Source organism: Monodelphis domestica, chromosome X, assembly GCF_027887165.1.
Source record: "Monodelphis domestica isolate mMonDom1 chromosome X, mMonDom1.pri, whole genome shotgun sequence".
Classification (NCBI taxonomy): domain Eukaryota; kingdom Metazoa; phylum Chordata; class Mammalia; order Didelphimorphia; family Didelphidae; genus Monodelphis; species Monodelphis domestica.
In genome coordinates this window covers 19,207,662-19,234,014 of record NC_077235.1, presented here as the reverse complement: position 1 = coordinate 19,234,014, position 26,353 = coordinate 19,207,662, and the positions used below count along the sequence as shown (strand labels likewise).

At 36.7% G+C, this 26,353-nt stretch overlaps 1 protein-coding gene across 1 annotated transcript in view; it reads right to left on the bottom strand.

The window, feature by feature from the left end:
* Positions 1–26,353, bottom strand: part of LOC107650348 (WD repeat-containing protein 82-like) — a 229,783-nt gene that overhangs the window by 91,660 nt on the left and 111,770 nt on the right. The window lies entirely within an intron of this gene.

The following is a 26,353-nucleotide window of genomic DNA, read 5'->3' as shown; positions in this document are numbered from 1 at the left end:
AGGTAAATATATTCTTTTAAAAAGGAATATAGACAATGAGGAAATATCACTAATCAACATGTATGCACCAAACGGAATAGCATCCAAATTTCTAATGGAGAAACTAGGAGAATTGAAGGAGTAAATAGACAGTAAAACCATATTAGTAGGAGACTTGAACCAACCACTATCAAATTTAGATAAATCAAACCAAAAAATAAATAAGAAAGAGGTAAAAGAGGTGAATGATTTCTTAGAAAAATTAGTTAATAGACATATGGAGAAAAATAAATAGGGACAAAAAGGAATGTACCTTCTTCTCAGCACCACATGGCACATTCACAAAGATTGATCATACACTAGGTGACAGAAACATGGCACTCAAATGCAGAAAAGCAGAAATAATAAATGCAACCTTTTCAGATCATAAAGCAATAAAAATATTTATCAGTACAGGTACATGGAGAACCAAATCAAAAATTTATTGGAAATTAAATAATGTGATACTCCAAAATCAGCTAGTTAGAGAAGAAATCATAGAAACAATTAATAATTTCATTGAGGAAAATGACAATGGCGAGACATCCTTTCAAACCTTATGGGATGCAGCCAAGGCAGTACTTAGAGGAAAATTCATATCCCTGAGTGCATATATTAACAAATTAGGGAGGACAGAGATCAAGGAATTGGAAATGCAAATCAAAAAACTTGAGAACAGACAAATTAAAACCCCCCAGAAGAAAACCAAACTAGAGATCCTAAAAATTAAGGGAGAAATTAATAAAATCGAAAGTGACAGAACTATTGAGCTAACAAAAAAGACTAGAAGCTGTTACTCTGAAAAAAACAGACAAAATAGACAAAGTACTGGTCAATCTAATTAAAAAAGGAAAGAAGAAAGGCAAATTAACAGCATCAAGGATGAAAAGGAGAATCTCACCTCCAAAGAAGAGGAAATTAAGGCAATCATTAAAAACTACTTTGCCCAACTATATGGTAATAAATATACCAACCTAGGTGATATGGATGAATATTTACAAAAATATAAATTGCCTAGACTAACAGAAGAAGAAATAGTTTTCTTAAATAATCCCATATCAAAAAAAGAAATCCAACAGGCCATCAACGAACTTTCTAAGAAAAAATCCCCAAGGCCTGATGGATTCACCAGTGAATTCTATCAAACATTCAAAGAACAGCTAACTTCAATACTATACAAACTATTTGACATAAGCAAAGAGGGAGTTCTACCAAATTCCTTTTATGACACAAACATGGTACTAATTCCAAAGCCAGGCAGGCCAAAAACAGAGAAAGAAAATTATAGACCAATCTCCCTAATGAATATAGATGCAAAAATCTTAAATAGCAAAAAGACCCCAGCAAGTGATCAGAAGGGTCATCCACCATGATCAAGTAGGATTTATACCAGGGATGCAGGGCTGGTTCAATATTAGGAAAACTATCCACATAATTGACCACATCAACAAGCAAACCAACAAAAATCACATGATTATTTCAATAGATACAGAAAAAGCCTTTGATAAAATACAACATCCATTCCTATTAAAAACACTAGAAAGCATAGGATTAGAAGGGTCGTTCCTAAAAATAATAAACAGCATATATCTAAAACCATCAACTAATATCATCTGCAATGGGGATAAACTAGATGCATTCCCAATAAGATCAGGAGTGAAACAAGGATGCCCATTATCACCTTTATTATTTGACACTGTGCTAGAAACAGTAGCAGTAGCAATTAGAGAAGAAAAAGAAATTGAAGGTATTAAAATAGGCAAGGAGGAGACCAAGTTATCACTCTTTGCGGATGACATGATGGTCTACTTAAAGAATCCTAGAGATTCAACCAAAAAGCTAATCAAAATAATCAACAACTTTAGCAAAGTTGCGGGATACAAAATAAACCCACATAAGTCAACAGCATTTCTATATATTTCCAACACAGCTCAGCAGCAAGAACTAGAAAGAGAAATCCCATTCAAAATCACAGGAACTATATGAATACAACTACAAAATACTCTCCATACAACAAAAACTAGACTTGAACAATTGGAAGAACATTAACTGCTGATGGGTAGGATGAGCCAATATAATAAAAATGGCCATCCTACCCAAACTCATTTATCTATTTAGTGCCATAACCATTGAACTTCCAAATTTTTTTTTTACTGATTTAGAAAAAAACATAACAAAGTTCATCTGGAAGAACAAAGGATCAAGGATATCCAGGGACACAATGAAAAAAAATACAAAGGAAGGGAGCCTTGTAGTCCCAGATCTCAGACTATATTATAAAGCAGCGGTCATCAAAATAATTTGGTACTGGCTAAGAGACAGAAAGGAGGATCAGTGGAATAGACTTGGGGTAAGTGACCTCAGCAGGACAGTATACGACAAACCCAGAGAACCCAGCTTTGGGGATAAAAATACACTATTTCATAAAATCTGCTGGAAAAATTGGAGGACAGTGTGGGAAAGATTAGGTTTAGATCAACACCTCACACCCTACACCAAGATAAATTCAAAATGGGTGAATGACTTAAACATAAAGAAGGAAACTATAAGAAAATTAGGCGAACACAGAATAGTATACATGTCAGACCTTTGGGAAGGGAAAGATTTTAAAACCAAGCAAGACTTAGAAAGAGTCACAAAATGCAAAATAAATAATTTGGAATGCAACAAATTAAAAAGGTTTTGTACAAACAAAACCCATGTAACTAAAATCAGAAGGAAAGCAACAAATTGGGAAGCAATCTTCATAAAACCCTCCGACAACACAGCTCAGGTTTAATTACTCAAATTTACAAAGAGCTAAATCAATTGTACAAAAAATCAAGCCATTCTCCAATTGATAAATGGGCAAGGGTAATGAACAGGCAGTTCTCAGCCAAAGAAATCAAAACTATTAATAAGCCCATGAAAAAGTACTCTACATCTCTTATAATCAGAGAGATGCAAATCAAAACAACTCTGAGGTATCACCTCACACCTAGCAGATTGGCCAACATGACAGCTATGGAAAGTAATAAATACTGGAGGGGATGCCGCAAAGTAGGGACACTAATTCATTGCTGGTGGAGTTGTGAATTGATCCAACCATTCTGGAGGGCAATTTGGAACTATGCCCAAAGGATGATAAAAGACTGTCTGCCCTTTGATCCAGCCATAGCACTTCTGGGCTTGTACCCCAAAGAGATAATGAGGAAAAAGACTTGTACAAGAATATTCATAGCTGCGCTCTTTGTGGTGTTCAAAAATTGGAAAACGAGGGGATGCCCTTCAATTGGGGAATGGCTAAACAAATTGTGGTATATGTTGGTGATGGAATACTATTGTGCTAAAAGGAATAATAAAGTGGAGGAATTCCATGGAGACTGGAACAACCTGCAGGAACTGATGCAGAGCGAGAGGAGCAGAACCAGGAAAACATTGTACACAGAGACTGATGCACTGTGGTACAATCGAAGGTAATGGACTTCTCCATTAGGGTCAATGCAATGTCCCTGAACAATCTGCGGGGATCTAAAAAACACTATCCACAAGCAGAGGATAAACTGTGAGAGTAAAAACACCAAAGAAAAGCAACTGCTTGACTACAGGGGTGGAGGATATATGACTGAGGAGAGACTCTAAATGAACACTGTAGTGCAAATACCAACAACACAGAAATGGGTTCGAGTCAAGAACACATGTGATACCCAATGGAATCATGTGCCGGCTATGGGAGAGGTGGGGGGGAGGAAAAGAAAATGATTTTTGTTTCCAATGAATAATGTTTGGAAATGACCAAATAAAATAATATTTTAAAAAATGCAGGAACATCAGGGTGATTATAGTAGTTTCTATTTTTAAGGTACTACCAAGAACAAATGAAGTGAACATGAAAATGAGATTCCTGCAAACCAAATCATAGTCCAAAAGCCTATCAGTGATTGCCCCTTGAACTAGCAACTAATTGGTAAAAGAGATACTAAATAATAATTTTAATCCCGGAAAATATCCTATTGGAAACACTGCTACAAAAGGCTACATGAACCTGTCAGTAAAATTTGTCCAAGCCATTGAATAATATGCCACGAGGAAAGAACTATCTTGAAATATAACAATATGTAAGAAAAATGATGAGCCAGCACCCATCATGTGGAGTAGAAAATATTTATACTAAATAAATGTGGACAAAACTGTTAATCTGGCTTTGCTTTAGGTACTTGAAAGGATCCTCTATCTACTCTTATACCTGTCCTCTTTCGCTATCTCAAAGGGAGGGGAATTAATTTTTTTAATAAAGAAAACCAGAAATGCTGGGTCACAGGAATGGGAAAGAAGGCAGTACTTAGTCAAGTATTCATCTGGGTGTTGCTATTGGCTACAGATGAATACTGCAACCTCTTAATGTTACAGCTTGTTGGGAATCAAGCAGAAAATATTTGGCTTTAACAGTATTTGCTTCATATCCTCCTTTCAAAACAATATAGAACTGTGTTCATGTCTCCTTGAATAGAGTGTCTATAGAAACACTCAGAAGAACAAAAAAAAAAGAGAAAATGGGATGAATAATAGACACTCTCTTTGTATAGATAATGTTTTTGATGGTAACAGATTAAGTCACCATCAGTTTGTAAGGCCAAAAGTATTGATGATGCTTTCAAATAAATGACTCTGTCCTCACTTTATTCCATCCTATTTCACTGGGCTCTGGCTTGCAACTAATTATTTCATCCAGAGGCATAGTATTTTTACAAAATTATATTTTTATTTCGTGATTATTTAAGTGAGCTATATTATGTTGTAAGTCATCAGGTACAAAGCTATTCTTATAGCTACATAGGAAAAAAGAAGCTTAGATGAGTTCTAGCTTCTAGTCACAGGAGTTAGTGATACAAAAGAAAGAGCTGTAGATATGAAGTCAGAGAGTCTGGATTCAAAACCTCTCCTACTTGGCTATGCAGTGACTATAATTTTGAAGAAATGGATTTAAATACATGAATTTAGTCTCCTCATAAAATGGTTTTTGAGCTCCTTTTCAGTTATAAATCAGTGATCCTATGACCTAACAAATTCTAAGACTAAAGATCAACCAGTGGATAGATATCATGAAGTCATGAAGACCTGAATTCAAATTCTGCTTTAGATACTAACTAGTTATGTGACCCCAGGCAAAATTTTTGTGTGTCAGTTTCCTTATACATAAAAATGGGTATATCCAAGGGTTTTTATAGGGATTGAACGACACAGCATAATGAATTTTCTTTACAAATCTTGCTATACAAATTCTATCTATTAATATACACCAATGAAAGTAAAGTCATTTTCATCCAAATAATATTATACATTGGGGATCTTAATGAAGATTTTAAAAAAATACACAAGATGTCACAGCCTAACAGATCTAGGGTCAGAAGGGCCAGAGAGATTATTGAGTTCAATCCTTTCATTTTACAGATAAGAGAACTGAGGCTCAGAAAGGTGAGGTTGTCTGTCAACTGTTCCACAGGTAGTAAATAGCAGAGCTAAGGAGATGATTCAGTTTTGTAGAGACCCAAGTGCTCTAGATAGTATGTGTTGTCCACTGCATCATGTGGTTCCAGATCACAAATAGCCAAATGCTTCTAGGAAATTCTGCTGACAGATTGGCCTGCCTCCTGGAAATGGAGACAACTACTGAGGTGGAGGCTCTCCTTTTATATCAACTTGAGGATATTAAAATATTTTATGTTTTCTCAATTTCATGTAATGGCAATTTTAATACTCTTTTAAAAATTTTTCATTTTCAAATTTTCTCCCTCTCTTTTATTTACCCTCCTTGAGATGGCAAACAACTTGATTTAGGTCATATATATGTGTTATATAAAACACTGGTCTTGCTGTGGAAGAAGACTCATATAAAGCAAAAACAAAAACAATTTTTTTGGAAAATTATCTCCCATATCATCTAATTTTTATTACTATCAAGAACATGAATATATAGTCTTCCTGAGGATGAGCATAATAAATATTTATCTCTATTGGGGTTTATTAAGGGATTTTTGTGTGTGTGTTTTTTTGGTATGGAGCACTTTGGTTAAAGTTTGGTAAAGCCTGTGAACCCTTTCTCAGAATGTTTGTAAATGTATAAAATATTTCACAGGATTACAAAGTAAAACAAATATATATATATGTATATGTATATGTATATATGCGATACAAGAATTTTGATTAACCTGTGGCTGCCCTCAACTGAAGTCAAGATTTGAATTATGAGGATTAGAATAAAATCTAATATCTTGTCCTTCTCCCTATACTGATCATATATATATATATATATATATATATACACACACACACACACACACATATATATATTTGTATGTATCTATATATTTAATATAATTACATTGAAAAACATTTTTCAAAGTATTAGACAAAAAGTAAAGATATGTTCCCTAGATTAAGAACCTTTGCTCTTGATTTCCTTTGTAGATGTTGAGGGTCCAAGGTAGTGGCACTTGACCCAATAAACATGTATTATTCAATTGTTTGGTGCTAGGCACTATATGGGGAAAAAAAGAAGCAGTTTCCCACGTTGCCTCACCTGTTAGAATATGAAGTTCTGGAGAACAGAGACTCTCACTTTTCAATTTGTATCTTCCAGACTAACTGCACTTTGTAAGCACTTATTCACTTACGTATTTGTTTTCTTGTTTACACCTGGTTCATTCTTTGTTTTAATTGATTAACTTAATATAGAGTCCAGGTAATCTTCACTCATGCATAAATGAGGAAACTGAACCCAGGAAAAAGAATGCTTACTTTTTACCCCCCACCCCCAAAGGACACAAAATGGCTCTCAAGTCTAAAGTTTAGGTCTTTTGGCTCTCATTCAGTACTCTGCATAGTATACTATTAGGTTAGGCCACCCAGCAAGAATCTTTCCTGGGCCAGGAAAAGATGGATAGTTAGATGTTGATGATGATGATGATGATGATGATGATGATGATGATGCTGTTGATGTTGCTGTCAATGACGATGTTGATGATTGTGTTGATAAAGATGATGATTAAATTTGGAACTGGAGGCTTTCCTTCCATTTGACCCTTTCTGACCCTTCCCACTGTAATGATTAAAATTTCTTGGAGACTATCTCCAACCTCTTTCACCCTTCCATTGTATTGTTCTTCTCCCCTTCCCTCCATGTGCTACTTTTTGAAATATAAAATTACCCCATTTTATTTCTTTTCCCATTTCTCTTAGTATTATCCTCTTTATTTATCCCTAGTTTATATATGTATATATATATATGTATATATAGATATATGACATTTCATCCTATACATTGTCACTGTTCCCTCTAAGTTTATTTCTTTGAGCTACCCTGATGATAATAATAATTTATAAGTTACCAATATAATCTTTTCTTATAGGAATACAAATCATTTGAAGTTACTGGGTCCCTTAAAAATGTTTTTGTTTGGTTGGTTTTTTTTTTCACTTTCTTAATTACCTTTTGGTGATTCTCTTGAGTTCTGTGTTTGAGCATCAAGTTTTCTGTTTGTCACATCTTTTCTTTAGAAATGCTTAGAAGCCTCATATTTTAGTAAATGACCATACTTTCCCCCACAAGAATATAGTCAATTCTGCTGTGTAATTGATTCTTGGTTATAGACCCAGGTCCCTTGCTTTCCAGAATATCATATTCCATGCCTTCTGGTCCTTCAATGTAGGTGCAGCCAGGTCCTGTGTCATCCTAACTGTGGTTCCAAGATATGTAAATGTTTTCTGCTTATCAGCTTGTAGTTTCTTTTTCTTGGTCTGGTAGTTCTTGAATTTGCCTCTAACATTCCCAAGAATTTTAGTTAGTGTTGTCAATTGGGGATCAAATGTGGAAGGTGATCTGTGGATTCTTTCAATCTCCACTTTTCCCTCTTGGTCAAGAATGTCAGGGCAGTTTTCTTGGGTAATTTGTAGAATTATGTCCAGTATTTTTCTTTTGTCATGATTTTCTGTTGGTCCAATAATTCTTAAATTGTCTCTTCTGGATCGATTTTCCAGATCTGTAGTTTTATCAATGAAGTATTTCATATTTTCCTAATGGTTTTCATTCTTTTGTTTTTATTGTATAGACTCTTGCTGCCTTGTGAAGACATTTGCTCCTGTTCTAATTTTTAAAAACTGAATTTTATCCCTGTTTTTTTGATCATCCTTCTCCTTCTTGTCTGTTTTTCTTTGTTAGTAATCTTTTACTTTCTTTGCCTCATTTTTAATCTGGTCAATTCTGGCTTTCAAGACACAATTTTCTTGTTTTTGTTTTTGTTTATGTGCCTCTGTTTCCAGATGACTTATTTTTAAGTTCTTTTCCCAATTGTCTTCAGCCTCTCTTAATTTTTTTTTAATTGTTTTCAGTTCTTCCAAACCCTGAGTCCAATTCGCTAGAGCTTCTGCATTTTTGCTTGGTGTTCGTTTGTTCCATTTTTTCATTATCTGGATAGAAGCTGTCAATTATAATTTCTTTTTTCTTTTTCTGTTATTTATTCATATTTTTATCTTATTTCCCCCCTGTTATTGGCTGTAATCTTGCTCCTCTGATTATTTGCTGGATCTGTTCTAAAGGGGACTCTTTTCTGCTCTGCTGATTAACTAGATTAGGCTGATGGAGTATTAATGAGCCCTGAGGTCAGATCTTCCCCAGCTAGCAGCAGAAGCTGAAGGGAGCTGGGTTTCCCACACTGTTATCAAGGTATTCTGTCCAGGTTGCAGCCTTTGCCCTTGGATCTGACTCAGCAGGATTCTTATGGTGGCTGTCAGTGCAGTCAGTGGGGGAAGGGTGTTGGAGATTGAGCTTCCCTGACCTCTGAAGGCTTCTCATCTACCCTATTGATAGACTAGATTAAGCAGGGCTGATCTACAGAACTGGGTGTGCTCTGAGGCCAAAACCTGGAGAAACAGAGGCCTAAGTTAGAGAGTGGTGGCTGCAACTAGGCTGCCCTCCCCTCCACGCCTCTCCTCCAGCTGCCTCCCTGCTGTCTGTGGTTAGAGCCCTGAACCTGGCACAGCTGGGGCAGCAAGGCATTCCCTCTGGGACGGAGCCCCCAACCCAAGATTCCAGGGACCACCGGAGACTCAGCACAGTAGGTGGGGGAGAGGTCCTGACACCTTCCTTCTTCCTTTTACTTAAATTCAAGAATTCAGCCTTTTCTACATAGCTTTTAAGTTGAATCAAGCAGGAAGGTCCTCTGGTTCCTGTTGTTAGATTTGGTTTTTTGTCTCCTTGAAGCACTTTGTTTCTGATTGTTGTGGATGGGTTTTCACAGAGGCCTGGACTTTTGCTGATTCTAAGCAGCCATTTTGACTCTGCCTTCCCACCAAATCTTTTAAAAATATGAACAAAATAAAATAAAAAATAGTATGCTTTGATCTAAATTCAGACTCCATCACTTTTTTCTCTCAAAGTGGAGAACATTTTTCATCATGAGTCCTTTGGAACTGTCTTAGATCATGCAAGTACTTTTGTAACAACAATGATGGTCCACAAAACCAAATGTTTGAGATAGTGGCATAAAACTATTTCTGATGCCGGTACCATGATACTTCTTAAATCTCTTTATTCCATGACCTTTTACAGACCTCATTCCTACTGAAGGAAGCATCTGTTTTACTCTGCTGTGATAATTAGAAGCAGTCACTTGAAAGGGCCTAGTTCTGATCATCTTGCCAACAAGGTGATTATTTCTTGAGTATAGGTAATAGACCTATCTTGGTATGGAGAGGCTGATCACCAGAAGGCTGACCACAAAGTTTTTTTTTTCACCACAAGATCTCTTGAAAATCATTGACTAGGCTGTATATTCTTGAACTAGGTACATATTCACAGGCCAAAGAAATATTTTGAAGTAAGGAACTAGGCAATATAAGGAAAAGATGAGCCAAGAGTTTAGAGAAGTCAGTTCCCTGGTCATGGATCCTACAACTCTGGTCTGTGGGACCAGATTTAAATACCTTTGTGAACATCAATTTTGGTCCTAATATTCTACTTTGAGAAACTCTGTAAATTCTTACTTTCAAACTGATCTTGACCCAGTGATCATTTCAGGGTCATTTCAACCCATATGTCTTCATTTGTGTGAAGAAATACCAACCCATGGGTAGGAAATTTGCATTTCTTTTCTCTGATATTAGCCCATAATGAAAAATTAAGGGTTAGTCGGAAGGAAAGTTTTATTTTTTTATCATTGCTGAGACGGTTCTCTCATTTCTCTAATTCCTTTTTTCTACAGAGCAGACACTGAATTTATTTTTAAGTCTGTATCTATGACACACACAGTTCTGGTTTGTTTGGTTTAATGAATGGATATCACTTTTTCCCTAAATGTTGTAGCAACAATAACTATGTAGTTACATCTGCTTACTTTATTAAAAAAAACTCCATTCTTTATTAAAAAAAACTCTGACAAAGTGTACTTTGTGGAGATTCATGGCCTGCAGACCATAGGGAAGGGGTAATGGCTCGGTTAATGATTAAAAGACTTGGAATTTTGCTCTGCCACTGATTTTCTATTTGACCTTGACTATATCAACAAGTGCCTCTTTTTCCTTTTCTTTCTCTTCCCTCCATATGTTGACATGAATCAAGCCACTGATGTACCATATGGGTGTTTCTAATATAGTGGAATGAGGGCTCAATTTGTAGGGAAGGGACCTTGTTTGAAGACTAGCTCTGTTATATATCTGCTTTGTGGCCTTGGGCCAGTCACTTAACTTCTTAAAGTTTCCATTTACTAATCTACAAAATGAAGGAGCTGGGCAAGTGACTTTTCCAAGTTCATTCAGTTACCATTAGTTTACAAAGCTCCATTTCTCTTATACTAGGTGACTAGAAAGTTGTGTTTTTCTTTGGGGGGGGGGGTGCTTGCATTTTTGTTATCATAGTTAAAGGAACTTTTAAAAAACCATTGCATTTTTAAGTATTCATTTGAAAGTACCTCCTTGTATTTTTCATGTATGTTTTGGTTTGGCTCACAGAAAATGGAAGTCTTATAACTGTCTTCAAGCTTGAACAGGAATTCATTTAAGTGAGCACCACTGTAATTTGTTAGTCTCCTATGATACTTCAAGATGTTTCTTACATTCTGATCTAAAGGCTGAAAGGGAATAATTTGCATATATTTTCTGGGTTGAGCCTGCTGATAAAGGAGGAAGAGAATAAGCTGGTGTCTAACAAGACACTCATTTCATGTACTCATTTCTAAGGATCAGCTTTAGGCTTACTTCTTTAACCTGGCGAAAAGATAATGACTATGTTTAGGGCCATGTTGTGGTTAGGGTTTGTTCACAGTTAATCTTTGTTGTGCAGGCTATAAAGGCACTTTCCAGAAGATTTAAAAATAAAAACAAAAACAAAACCCAGATTCTTTTTTCTATTGAAGGAAAAAAAACATCCATTGGCCAACCTGTCAGAACTCATGTCAAGAAGTAAGATGGGCCTACGCTCCAGAGTGGCTAATGTCATCCAATCAAGGGGCCTTCTAAACTTTATTTCGAAAATCCTTCAAGTGAATTTCTCATAACTTCAATAGTAATTACATTAGCAAAGAAGGCAACTAGATAGTGTTTTAGGAAGAGTTCATATTTATCCCTCATATATTCTACCTCTTCCAAACTCCAATTTTATAGAGAGCAATTAGATTTTTTTCTTTTTATAATTCAGTGATTCTGATAGTAAATAAACTCTTAGACTTGATGAAAGGATCATTAAAGGCAGGATTCTGATGCATCCACATTTCCTTGTTGCATTAACAACTTCTCAACCAAAAGGGATGAATAAATATTTGTTGAAAGAAGGCCCAACTTCAGATTCTACCTTTTCAAGTATGTTAATCAAGTTCAGAAGCATGACAAGAGACAAGCTTAAATCTGAAGAGGACTTGGTCTAACAAAAGCCTCTATTAGCATATTAAATGGGAGGAAATGATGATCTCAGCTAAAGTAAAAGCCTGGCTTCACCACTGTGGAAACAAAACCTGTAAGGCAACTGGTGGCACAGTGCACAGAGGGTTAACCCAGAGTTCAAATCCAGCTTCAGTTTGTTTCTTGACTTCTGTTTGCCTTTGTTTCCCCAGCTATAAAATTGGGATAAGAATAACACCCATTTCCCAAGGTTGTTATGAGGATTAAATGAGATTATATTTGTGAAAGAACTTGCCAAAGTGCATCCCATATAACAGGCATTAAGTGTTTATTCCACCCCCCACTTCCCTTTTCTAATAGCACAAGATCTAATTTTCCTAGAGCCCTGTTGGTGAAGGTGTGGCATGCATGCCCTGGCAACAGGGAAGGGGATGTTCCCCTCCCCCTCTCCACAGCACCTGTGGACATTTCTCACATGCCCTACCCCTCTTTCCAGCAGGCCAATGTGAGCACTTCCTCCCTCCACTGTCTAGGGTAGTGGGGGGAGGGGAATCACAGGTGGCTTGAAGGCACACTTTGGGCATGTGACCTTGAAAATATTCACCAATGCTGCCCTAGAGTATTGGAAGGAATAGGAGACCTTATTTCTTAAACAACTCATTTCAGTTTAATGGATGTTAGAGCTCCAAAATATTCTATAGTGAAATGAATATTGAGGGAAGCTTTGAAGGAGAAGGAAGTGGTTACATGGTATAATCTGTAGGACTTTATCAAAGTGTGAGGTGAGGTCTAGAAGCTGAGTCTAGATACATGAAGCTGCAACCTCAACTAGTACAGTCACCTCATTCTACCTGAGTGCTATTTTTAATGAATCACACTCAATATATCCCATCCTGTATATTACCCTGATTGGCCAATCAATCAATGAGAAAGCATTTGATCATGCCTTAGGTGATTAGTAGTTAGGGCAATCAACCATGGTCCTGGCCTGTGCTTGTTTTGTTAACCAAAGGAACCCAATGAAGGAACCTATTATATAGTTTGCACTTTTACAAACCATAACAGGCAATTTTGAAGACCAGGACAACGTTCTCAAAATACTCCTTGGGGCAAGCAACACAAACAGCATTTTCAAATCAACTTTCTAAAACAAAATTATTTCTTGCAGGGTGAGTAGAGACTCTAAGATATAAGATCCTGTAATTGTCACTATCCTAGGACACTGGCCTCGTGGGTTAAAGTACCACAGAGACCTCACTACCAGGAAAGCCAAGGTCGGGAAGGGTGAGAAGGATGCAGCTACCAGGGAATGGAAACTCACCATTTGGAATTTTAAATAACTATCCTTGCTCATCAGATGCTCAACTGTTGTTTCCCTGTTATTGAAGAAATGTAACTCGATGCCAGAGCCCCCTCAATTCTGGTGTCCTGGGAAAAGAACCTGTTACTCTCCTAGTCAAAGCTGCTCATCCTCTTTATGTTTTGGGATATTCTTTTTCAAACGGATAGGAAACAGGGTGACTTTCTTCATTTAAGATCCATGACTGTATTAGTTTAGACTGCATCTCCACAGAGAATCTATACCTCTCATTTGGACATAAATGGACTAAAATAGAAAGAAATGCAGATGAATGAGGACAGATGAAGACCTACAACTGATTTTTTTGCCATGCAGCAGATTGGAAGAGGGTATGGGCAGGAAGGTGATTTGACTTTTTTCAGGAAGCAGTTGAAAATACTGAAACTTCCTTGGAGTTTACCCCCACACAATCAAGCCATGGAATCCAAGGCCAGGCAAGGGAACCCTCTAATATATCCTGAAGAGAAAGAATAGCAATGTGAGAATTCATGCCCATCCAGCCTAATTGTATTTCCTTTCCTTATAAATAAACCTCAAGATTTGGGATATGCATAACCCTTCCGAAAACTAGAACTATGCTAATGCCAAGACCCCTGAAGCACTAATGACTCCAGAGATTTCTTAGTGGAAAAGACTATTAAACTGCAACTTTATTAACTTAAACATTGCACATGGAAATTTGCCTAGGGCAGTTAACTCTAGGCAAGTCTTTTGGCCACATAGGAGTGACAGGGCTTTAATTCTTCCTACTAGGAAGGAGACAGCAATCACACACATTCATTCCAGGGAGCTGATGGTCGGGAAATTAAGCAGATTTGTTTTGACATGTGAGCATAGATGTTGAGTCCATTCCAAACCACATCCTCCAATGACCTTTAATCCTTGGTGACCCATGGCCATACCTTAACCCAGGCTTCCCAATTTAAACTGGAATTAGGGAGAGGCAAATCATGTCAGGAAACTTGAATAATGCTATATATCAAGGGCAACTTTAATGGGAAAGGGAGGGAAAGCAATTGAAGGAACTTTTCCTTGAAAATCTTACTCATTTTATCATCAAATAATCTTCATTAAGCACATGTATGCAAATGGCACTCTGTCAGGTGCTATTATCAAGGGTTTAAAGAGACATAATACATGCCCTGGAACCATTTCTGTACTGGAACAGACATGATTGGTATAGACATACATGCACATACACACATAACCATACATGTGTACTCAAGCATATCACTCTGACTATATGTAAGCATTTGGTTTTTCTTGATGATTTCAGATACAGACCAAGAGAGCCATAGCACAAAGTGCCTTCACACATCACAGTGAATTAAAGTGGTTCAGTTATCAGGGTACCCAATCTTCATGTCATCACTTTAAAAAATTGGGGCAAGAGTCAATTCAACAAATAATTCTATGAGCATTTCTCAAGCATCTACTTCCTGCAAGGTGCTATATAAGGCCCTGAGACTACAAAGGGATGTCTGGGATTCAGTAAAGTTACATTGTAATGGGGTAGAAAGAGAAAATGAAATGTACCAAAAGAATTATGATACAAAGGGAAAATGTGACAAGAGACAAGGAAAATGCTATAAGACATTTTGGGGGATAGACATATGAATTAGGTGCTAGAGGAAACTCCAACTGATATAAATTAGAAGAATCATCTAGGCATTTGAAGTGATATAATCAAAAGTCCAGATATAAAAGGGGTCAGATCATGGGATCAAAAATTTAGTACTGGAAAGGACTTTAGACATCATTATACCCATTTCTTTCTTTTTACAGATTAAGAAACTAAAACTAAAAAAGAAAGTGCACACTAGAAAGTGAAACAGAATTTGAATCAAGGACTTCCTGATGCCAATGCTAGTGCCCTATCTATACCATATTACCTCTCATAATAGGAGTGGGGATAAAAATGGGGGATGGATAATTAATATGACTGAAATGTAGAGGATAGCAAAATTAATATTATAGGGATAAATGAGGAAAGGCAAATTGAAAGCAGAATATGGAAGGCCGGTAAATGCCACAGTGAAGCATGAATTCTCAATTAAGTAGACAACTTCATTATTGCTGAGTGAATAGTTAGGCCAAACTCTTTTGAGTTATTGTGAATCTTATTTATGAGGATCTGCAGTATTCTAGGGGTTGATGCAATCAATACAATGGCATCCACAAACAGAAGGATCTACAGGGCCTAAATATCTAGCACTGAGGTGGTTAACCACTTGTGAGTCATGGACTCCTCTGACAATGTGATGAAGCCTATGGACCCATTCTCAGACTTATATTTTTTAAACAGAAAGAATACTAAGTTTCAGTTAAAGGTTAGTAGAAATAATTATGCAATTATTTTCCCAATCACATCCAGGAACCCCATGTTAAGAACTCCTGGACCATAAGAAATCCCTCTTCTAAACTGACACTGCAAAACAAACACTGTGATAGAGAATAAGACTTTTTTGGAGTATGTATCTCCTCTTTTTAGGTCTTGTTTGAAATTACTATTAGAGGATTATTCAAGAAATCTCTTCTGTTATATCTTCTGAGATATCGTGTATGATTTTGAAATATAGAGAAAATACATCTAGAGCTAGAAGGAATTTCAGAAACCAACAAGTTCAGTCTCCTCATTTTAAAAAAGAGGAAAGTGAGGTCTGAGGAAGTTAAGTGACATGTCCAAAGTCATGCAAGATGGGTCAGAAGCATGATTTGGTATTAGTGTCTCTGGCTTCAGAGTAAAATTCTCTTCTGCCAACTAAGGAGAGGCAATATCTTGTTAGGAAAGGACCTTAAAGGTATACTGCACCAGCAAATCTATTTAAAAACCTTATTGTGGATTACATCAAATTAAAAAGTTTTTGTACAAAAAAACCTAATACATCCAAAATTAGAAGGGAAACAACAAATTGGGAAACAATCTTCATTACAAAAACCTCTGACAAAGGTCTAATTTCTCAAATTTATAAAGAGGTAAACCAATTATACAAAAATCAAACCATTCTCCAATTGATAAAAAGGCAAGGAACATGAATAGGCATATTTCAGTTAAAGAAATCAAAACTATTAATAAGCACATGAAAAAGTGTTCTAAATCTCTTATAATCAGAGAGATGCAAATCAAAACAACTCTAAGGTATCACCTCACACCTAGCAGATTGGCTAACATGACAGCAAAGGAATGTAATGAATGCTAGAGGGGATGTGGAAAAGTAGGGACATTAATTCATTGCTGGTGGAGTTGTGAATTGATCCAGTCATTCTGGAGGGCAATTTGGAACTCTGCCCAGAGGTAGATAAAAGACAGTCTGCCCTTTGATTCAGCCATAGTACTGCTGGGTTTGTAACCCAAAGAGATAATAAGGAAAAAGACTTGTACAAGAATATTCATAGCTTCACTCTTTGTGTTGGCAAAAATTGGAAAATGAGGGGATGCCCATCAATTGGGGAATGGCTGAACAAATTGTGGGATATGTTGGTGATGGAATACTATTGTGCAAAAAGGAATAATAAAGTGGAGGAATTCCATGTGAACTGGAACAACTTCCAGGAATGAGTGAGTGAGAGTGAGAGAGAGTGAGAGGAGCAGAACCAGGAGAACATTATACACAGAGACTGATACACTGTGGCACAATCGAATGTAATGGACTTCTCCATTAGTGGCAATGCAGTGATCCTGCACAACTTGGAGGAATCTACGAGAAAAACCACTCTCCACATCCAGAGGAAACACTGTGGGAGTAGAAACACCAAAGAATAACAACTGCTTGAATACATGGATTGAAGGAATATGGCTGGGAATGAAGACTCTAAATGAACATCCTAGTGCAAACACCAACAGCATGGAAATGGGTTCTGATCAAGGACACAAGTAATACCCAGTAGAATTGTGTGTCAGAGGCAGGAAGGGTGGGTGTAAGGGAGGGAGGGAAATATTGTGATTATTGTAACCAAGGAATAATGTTCTAAATTTACTAAATTAATTAAAAAAAAAAACCTTATCCTGGGAGCAGCTAGGTGGCTCAGTGGATTGAGAGTCAGGCCCAGAGACAGTCTGTGTTACCCTGAGCAAGTCACTTAACCCCCATTGCTTGGCCCCTTTTTTTTGCCTTGGAACCCATACTTAGTATTGATTCTAAGATGGAAGGTAAGGGTTAAAAACATAAAACCTTCTTCCCCAAAGGGCTCCATAAGTTTTTACTAAATTTCCAAAGGGCTCTGGGACACAAAAACAGTTAAATATAACAAAGCTTCTTCATAGCCAACAATCATTAAGTATTTGCATTCTCTACTCTTTTGCCCACTCTGTGGTACAGATTTTGTCCACTCTGGATAAAAGGGTAAACCATTTGTCTTTAAAGATGTGGTCTGCTGTAGAATATGGTTTACAAAGTCTACTTGTGCTCTCTTCACATTTCTGTCAAAGATACCATCAATGTGAGTACAGATTATTCTTATAAATTTTTGTGGAGAAGAGGAAGTACGGGTTGGCGGTCAGGCAATGCCTTCTTTTTCAGTAGCAACAATGGCTGCAATTGTTTTCCTACTTAATCCATATCTTACTCTCTATATCACTCATTGCCCTTCAAAAGGTATCACTTCTGGCAGAGTAAGCATATATTTGCTCTGCTCCAGCTTCTTGCATTCCACCTTTTTTTATTCTTTAGTGCCAATTCTATTTTCTCATGCAGAGCATTCAGGGACTGTGATGGACAAATCTGTTGTTCATTGATATATAAATTACTGTGGTAGCACTGATATGGTACAGTAGATAGCAAGTTGGACATGGAATCAGGAAGACTGCTATTAAAATCCTGCTTGAGATACTTACTATGTGTATGACCCAAGGCAAGTCATTTAACTTCTCTGTGCCTCAGTCTCCTTGTTAGTAAAACAAGAGAGTTAAACTCAATGGCCTATAAGATCTTTACAGCTCTCAACCTATAATCCTGTGATTTTTATGAACCCCTGAAAGACCTGTGAAACATTTAAAATGTTTGTTATTCTCTTTACAACTTTCCACCAAGGGTGATCTAGATGAATTGGGTCTCATGACACATTCTTTGTAAACTTGTTTTCATTTTTGTTGTATCTCACTAGTTTAGAAGGAGACACTACTTGTTGTTAGGTAGTTTTTCTTTCCTGACATAGGAGCCTAAATATGCTGCTTTACAGCTCCACAATTTCCATTCTTTGCCTCTGGTTCTGTGACATCAAACAGAACAAGGTTGACCTCTTTTCCATATGACAGGCCTTCAAATACATGAAAACAGCTCTCATGTTGCCCTCTCTCTATACCAGACTAAATATCCCCAATTCCTTTGACCCATCAAAGGACTACAATACTTACTAAAAGGCCAAAGAAAGTAGTTCAATTTCTATTTACTGAGTAATAATGTATGCAAATTTGGTTGCAATCATCTAGAATCAGAATAAATGGTCATATGGTATGATGGACATCATTTTAGCCATTCTCAAATGGGTCTTTATTGCAGCAAGTAATTCATGTTATTTCTCTCTGATTCCCCCTATCTGAGCTTTCATGGAAGCCATTCTAAATCTTCTCCTCCCTCCTCAGTTCTTCCATTCCTGTCACCCCTCTCCTTCTTTCAATTGAGGACCTTCTAACTTTATTGAGAAAAATTAATGTCACTCAAAGTAAGCCCTCTTTTCACCTACTCTCATCTCAAAACCCTTTGACAACATCTTTCATTTTCTATATTTTTACCTTTCCTCTGACAGACATGGCCTTTTCTTGCCAAGGCAAATCCTTCTATTTGTCTGGTTGATCCCATCTCCTCTTGACTTCTCCAACAGACTGCACCCTTAAATTCCTCCTCTAAATATCTTAAATATTCAAGTTATCCCTATCAAATGGTTCCTTCCCTACTGCTTTTAAGAATTCTCAAGTATCACCCATTCTCATTATATATTACTTGAAGCCATTATTCTTGTATTTTTCCTTCTTTTATCAGCTAAACTTTAAAAGTGATCTACACTCAGCTTCTTCCTCTCCTTTCACATGGCAATCTGGTTTCTAACCTCATCATTCAAGTGAAATTGCTTGTTCCAAAGTGACTATTGATCTATCACTTAATTACCAAATCTAAGGGTCTCTTTTCAGTCCTACTCCTCAAATTTTACTCTTCATTTGACATGGTGAATATCCTTCTTCTCCTAGATACCATCTCCTCTCTGGGTTTTTGTATTACTGCTCTCTTGTGGTTTGCTTTCTGCATATCTTAACATTCCTTTGATGTTTTCAGACTCATATCACATTGCTTACCATAAATGTGTCTGTTTGGAACTCTTTTCTTTTCTCTCTCTACAATCTTTTGGTGACCTCATCAGATCTCACAGGTTTAACTGTTACCTCTAAAAATATCTATATATCCATTCCCATCCATTATTCTGAATTTCACACCCATAACAACAATTATTTATTATACCTTTGAAACTGGATATCTGGGGATATCTTAAACTCAACATGTTCAAAACAGAACTCATTATTGTTTTCATAGAACCCACCTGTCCTCTCAATTTCTGTGTTCCTGTTGAAGATACCACCATCTTCCCAAACTCCAAGGTTCATAATTATGGAATCATCCGCTAGTTCACACCGTCCCTTACCCTTACATTTCTAATCAGTTGCCAAATCTTGTTGTTTCTTATAGTTTAACACTTCTCTCCATTCACATGGGAACCAACTTAATTCAGGTCTTCATTATCTCACACTTAGATTATTTCAATGGCTTCTTAACTGTTCTTTACCCTACATCCTGTACACAGCTACCAAAGGAGTTTTCCACAAGTTTATACCTGACCGTGTCATTCCCCTAACTTGGATCAACTCCTACACATTTCTATTGCTTGTAATATCAAATAATCAATCCTTCTATTTAGTTCTTAACATTCTTTATGACCTGCCTCCAACCTATCTATTTAGCCTTAGTGGACAATGCTCCTCTTGTATTCTGCAATCCATCCCAATTAACCTATGTCTCATAGGATCCTTCTCTTCCTTTAAGACACCATTCAACTGAAGTATTTCCTGATTCCCCATAAATACTAGTCTTTTTCTTCTCAAACGTTTCTATGCACCTTCTATTTATGCTGCATTTCTTTTCCTATGTATTTATCTTCCCCATACAAGCATTAGCTCAGCACAAGTAGGCATCATTTTGCCTTTTGTATCTCTATCCCCAGAGTCTGATACAATGCCTAACATAAAGCAGGTGCTTAAAATACCTGTTGATTGGCTTTTGGAAAAATGTACCCATTGGACATGAATACCCAGTGGCCCTCTCCCAAAACCTTTCTACCATTTATTAATAGAATATACTCCTAAAACCTTGCCAAGGAGGTCTATAAAAGCTGTAAGACAATCACCTGCATCAGAGAAAATTGGCCTCTCAAGTATCCCATTCTGTGCTTAGAGGATAAAATGTCTATACATTAACACCATATTAAATCTTGTGCCAAACATTTAAAACTCAATTAAGATTGTCACTGTGCCCTGAGGACTTCAGAGCCTCATGTTTTTCTTTTATGTGTGAAACTCTTCCAGTTCAGCTTGTGAAACTCAGAGAAGAGGACAGAGGCAAGAACTTAAAGAGTGATCAAGACAAAAGAAAATGGTGACCAAGGTCCGGTCCCCAAATGGATGTAGGCAAACACATTGAATGGGGCTCTTTAAAATTTGAGCAGAAATCATACTAGGGAACACACTTCCAAAGATTTTTAATACCTGGCACTCCTATATGCAAATAGCAATGGGGCTATTTAATCCTTTGAAAATTCATCTCTCACTTTGCATACATGTATGACTTTGGGCATATCTCTTCTCTAGGCTCAATTTAATCCTCTATAAATGAGGTAGTGGACTAACAAGACTTTGTTGTCCCTTCTAGTACTCGAGCTAAGGTCTTTTAATAATCATAATTTGAAAAAAAACATAAAATTGGCACTTGATTCACCACAAGGTTTACAAAAATTTTCATTTTGTACATTCTATTATAACTACCATACAACTATTTAACCAATTGTAAACACAATAAAATAATGGGCTTTACAAAAAGTCTTTGTCAGGGAGCTACTAGGTGGCTCAGTGGATTGAGAATCAGGCTTAGAGTCAAGAGATCCCAGGTTCAGATCTGACCTTAGACACATCCTAGCTGTGTATGATCCTGGGCGAGTCACTTAATCCCCATTACCTAGTATTTATCATTCTTCTGCCTTAGAACCAATAAACAGTATTGATTTTAAGACAGAAGGCAAGGGTTTTTTAAAAATCTACATCATTAATAAGGATTCCTGATAGTAGGAATTAAATCTATCTGTGTATATGTTAATTTGTGTGTGCAAATACAACTGTAAATATAAAGAAAATGCTGATAAGATGGAGACCATGCAGAGAAAAGTGAACATGATGATAAGGACCCTTTAGATCATACCAAAGGATTACCTGAAGGCTCTTTGGTTTCAAGAAAAGGTTTACAAACAGGGTCACACAAGGTATGAGAACTGTCTTCAGGTATATGAAGCTGTGAAAAAAGATTTGGACCAGAAGATAACATGAAGGAAGGTACAAAGAGATAGATTTTGGTTTGACTAATGAAAAAAAAATCCCACACATTAAAGCTATCCACAATTGGAATGATCTGCCTCTAGAGATAATCTTTCCCCTTATTGGATTTCTTCAAACCTATTATGGATGATCAGGAGAAATGCCATAGAAAAGGTTCTTGTTGGACTAGAAAACTATAAAAGATCTTAACAACTTTGAGATTCTAGGATGGCCAGACTACATGTGTATAGTTGCACACAGAAATATACACTTTCATCCAAAAGCCTTACCCAATATCTCAAAATGACAATCATTGCTCACATATTGGACAAAGAGAATGGATTCATTTCCAAGTGTTGTGAATTTCACCATGTGTCAGGACAGAAATTAAATTCCTACATTTCTGGAAGCAGTCAGGAAAGGAACAAGAGAAACTCGGGTACAATTGCCCTTTCAAATGACCTTTTTTTGAGAAAAATGAACAAAATTGTTATGCTGTTATATAGTAAATTTCCCCCCTCCATTTGTTAGATGCTTCTATTCCCATGCTGGTCTGGAGAACTGTTGGCACTAGGGGTCTGTCTCTGTAATTTCTAGCTCTTGAATTAGAGCTCAGGAAATAGCATGCAAATATAATTATAAAACACTGACCTTTTGTTTAACAGGCTAAAAACCTTTTAGTTGGCATCTCAAAGTAGCTCAGGAATAGGTAAGTGCTTTTAGGGAATAATCATTTCTCACCAAGTGAGTTATAACATTTATTTAGAAAACTTTTTATCAAGAAAGAATTTTATCAAGAAAGTGGAATGGTCCAATCAACAGTTGTTGATATGTGGTCTAGTACTGAGTTTTTCATGTCTGAGTGGTCACTGTAGAGTAACAGGCAGATAAGAGGAAAATACCAGTGTATATCATCACTGAATAATACATCAGAGATGTGTGTTTGTTTTTTCTTAAAAAAAAACACAACAAAACAAAATTTGTTTTGATCTCTGTTTTGGTTTGCAAGCAGCAATGGGATTTTGAATGTGATCTCAAGTTCTTAGAGAAGTTCCAACTTTCTTTCCAAATGGAATTATCTATACCTCAGCATCACTTTCCCCGGGGTACAGGAAAACATCTAAACCATTCTTCTAAGGATGGGAAAGGAGGACAGGGTGCTTTTCATTCACTCTTCACAACCCCCTTCAAGTCCAGCTGTGTTTGTTCCCTCCTCCCTGAAAATGAATGGAAATGTCAGCACTATTGGAAAGAGAATCATGGAGGAATGGGAACAAGAAGTTACCTAAACTTCTGAACAAGGAACCAAATAATGATGGTCATTCAGTAGTACTTCTAGGACTTCATCAATCTGGCTTTTTTCAGTTAGAAAGGCAGAGCAAAATGTCACATGTGCAGGTGTTTCCTGCACTACTGATCTGATCCAAGAAGCAGAAGAGATCTGAAAAGCTCCTTTCTATCTGGAATCCAACTGCAAATGGAATAGCCAAGTACTAAATATGGACTAGAACATATACTATAAATGGAGTCAGGTCTTTTATTTTACAAAGCATGTAAAGCTACAATCAATCAATTAAGAAACATACCAATTCCTGGCACCTAATAGTTCATTCATCTCCTGTTCTCTGGTCTAGAATACTCTCACTCTTCACTCCTATTAAAAGTACTAATGTTTTTCAAGGCTCCTCTCCCTCCTTAGCAGTCCTTTCCTGGTGTCCCTAATTAGACTCTATCCACTGAGTTGCTTTATATTTGCTTTATTTGTATGTTTTACATTTACTCATCAGCTTACATGTTGTTTCCTCTTCATAAAATGTAAGCTCCTTGGGCAAGTAATTTTCATTATATCTTTATATTCTCAACACCAAGTATAATATCTTATACAGCATATATAATAAATGCTTGTTTAATTGGATTGAATTGAAGGACTGAAGGATGAAATCATAAATCAACATGAGATATCTTAGATCAGAGAAGCATGGGTCAAACCAATGGGAAACAAAAATAGACTCAAGGAACATTATAGTTTCACTGATATACTAAACCTGAGTCAAAAAAGAAACATCTTTGGCCAGACTAAGCTCTAGTGAGTGGATGGATTAGATAAGTAAAAATGATGTTTCTAAGTCACCAAGCTGATGAACTCATCAGCTAAGACAGTTTTGAACACATATCAGTCATGATTGGCAAAATTTCCTGTTTACACCTTCTATAGACCCTCAGCAGCAACCACTCATCACCTCAAATTTAAAAAATTCAAAGCAACAAGAATGGCTTGATGCAAAGTGACCTCTAACTGGGCAGAAGACTTAGAATAGCTTCAAGACACCTCCCCAGGACACCCTCAAGGTCAGCAACTGCATGTGAGTAATAGATAGTGACAACAACAATCCCTTTTGATATGTTAGGAAGACCTAATCCATAGTCATATAGCTAGGAAAGGCGAGGATTTGTATCCAACTTTCTATTGCTTCTAACTAAAGCATACCTTTCACAATGCTATGTATAGCTATGAGGAGGAAAGTGGAAACTCCCCTTGCCCAATTAGCTATACAGTTTTGAAATGGATTTATCTCACCAGAGGTAGTATCATATTCCTAGAGTCTTGTTTATAATGTTTCTTGAAAGCCAAAGAAAAGCAAAGCTTCAATTAGCAATTTTTGGACTTAGGGCAACAGACATTGAGTCCAGGTCAAGTGGTGTGGATGTGTGAGTTGGACTATAAGGAAACAGAATCACCACTTTCAACCTGAGGTGCTGAAGAAGACAAGACATCAAGAAGATCACATCAGTCAATACTTGAAGAAATTAATTCAGATTATTCACTAGAAGATCAAATACTGAAGCTGAAGCTGAAATATTTTGGTCACATAATGAGAAGATAGGACTCACTGGAAATTATCCTGATGCTTGAAAGATCGAAGGCAAAAGGAGAAGGGAATGGCAGATAATGAGATGGAGAGATAGTGTCATAGAAACAAAGAACATGAATTTGGACAGACTTTGAGAGGCATTGGAGCACAGAAGGTCCTGACATACTATGGTCCATGGAGTCACAGAGTTCGACATGAATGAATGACAGAACAACAAGAAGTGGTACAAAATGACTTCAAATCAACTTTTGAAGTTAGGACACTAGGTCCCCAGGTCAGAGAGCCCTGGATAGCATGGGCTACGGCTGGGGTATCAATGCTTGGGAAAGAATAAAAAGTCAGGCTGGAGGGAAGCTTAATAGTAGGTATATAAGGCTTCCTTGAAGAATAGCAGGCCACCTGGTAACTTCCTCTTTTAATGAATTTATTTGCTAACTAGGTGATAAGCTTTGTTTTTACTCTACTGAAGGACTAAAATTATTATCAATACCTTTTAAACCTAGAGTCTATTTTGCTGTGTCCTAGCTAAAGCTCTGTAGAATAATAAGAAAAAAAGTTGGAGTCCATATGACAATATCATTGCCTAGTCTCTAAAATCTGTCACGGAGGAGGATCTATGGCATAACACATGAGTAGTGGTATTTTGGAGAGGCTGAGGAAAGAAGAGAAGGGATTCTTGGAGAAGTCAAACTAAAAATAAATCATCCTGTAAAAACATACTACTACAGGGTGAGAAAAGTTTCACTGATGTCTCAAGAGCGAGAATTGTTGTTATTACTAATGAACATTAGGATCTTAAATCTACAACCAGAAGAGATTTGGGGGGTATGGCTAATTCTATCTTCTCATTATGCAGATAAAGAATGTAAGATTCAGAGAGATGTGACTTGCCCCAAGTACCATAGAACCAGGTCCTGAACCCCATTCTGGTGACTACAAGTTCCAGACTCTTTCCTCTAGATTGTTAATATCTATCTGGGCTGAAAAACAGACAAACAAACAAAAATTGGCTCAAATAAATACAGGACACAGACGTTTAAGTGTTTAACTGGGTACAATTCAGATCTCTTTTGTATTGGAAATTGGGCAGGACATTTTTGCTCTGAGATTTCCCAAGAGATTGCTGGCAACATGCAGTATGTGGTCCTGGAAATCCTATAAAACCCACACGTTTTCTCAGGGTTTTTTTTTTAGCAAATTCTCTTTTTTTGTCCTAATTGGGTTGAAGGAACTAAAGAGGTGCAGAGAAACAACAAAAATATGTGGTGTTTATTTAGAAAACTTATGAAAAACTGTGTCATAAACAAAAGTATTATATATTGCTTTTTGGAAAACAGTAGTTATGTTTGACTTTTTGTGAATAAATGATTTATTTCTGCACTTGAGTGTCTTTTGAAAGTTGCATTATAACTAATAAAACCAATACTATCACATAATAAAATGTACCACTTAATTTAAAGTTAATTACTTTCTATTATTCAACATTAACTGACAAAGCAAATACTTTCATTGGATGCCAGGATTTAAAAAGTTGCTTTGAATTCATAATACAATTTAATGTCAAGCAACACTGATATAATTTAGAAATGAGGTCAAGGAAAAAAATTTCCCACATCTCCCATGGCTTTAGCAAGAGAAGAAATTCTGACCCTTTTAAGTAGTTGT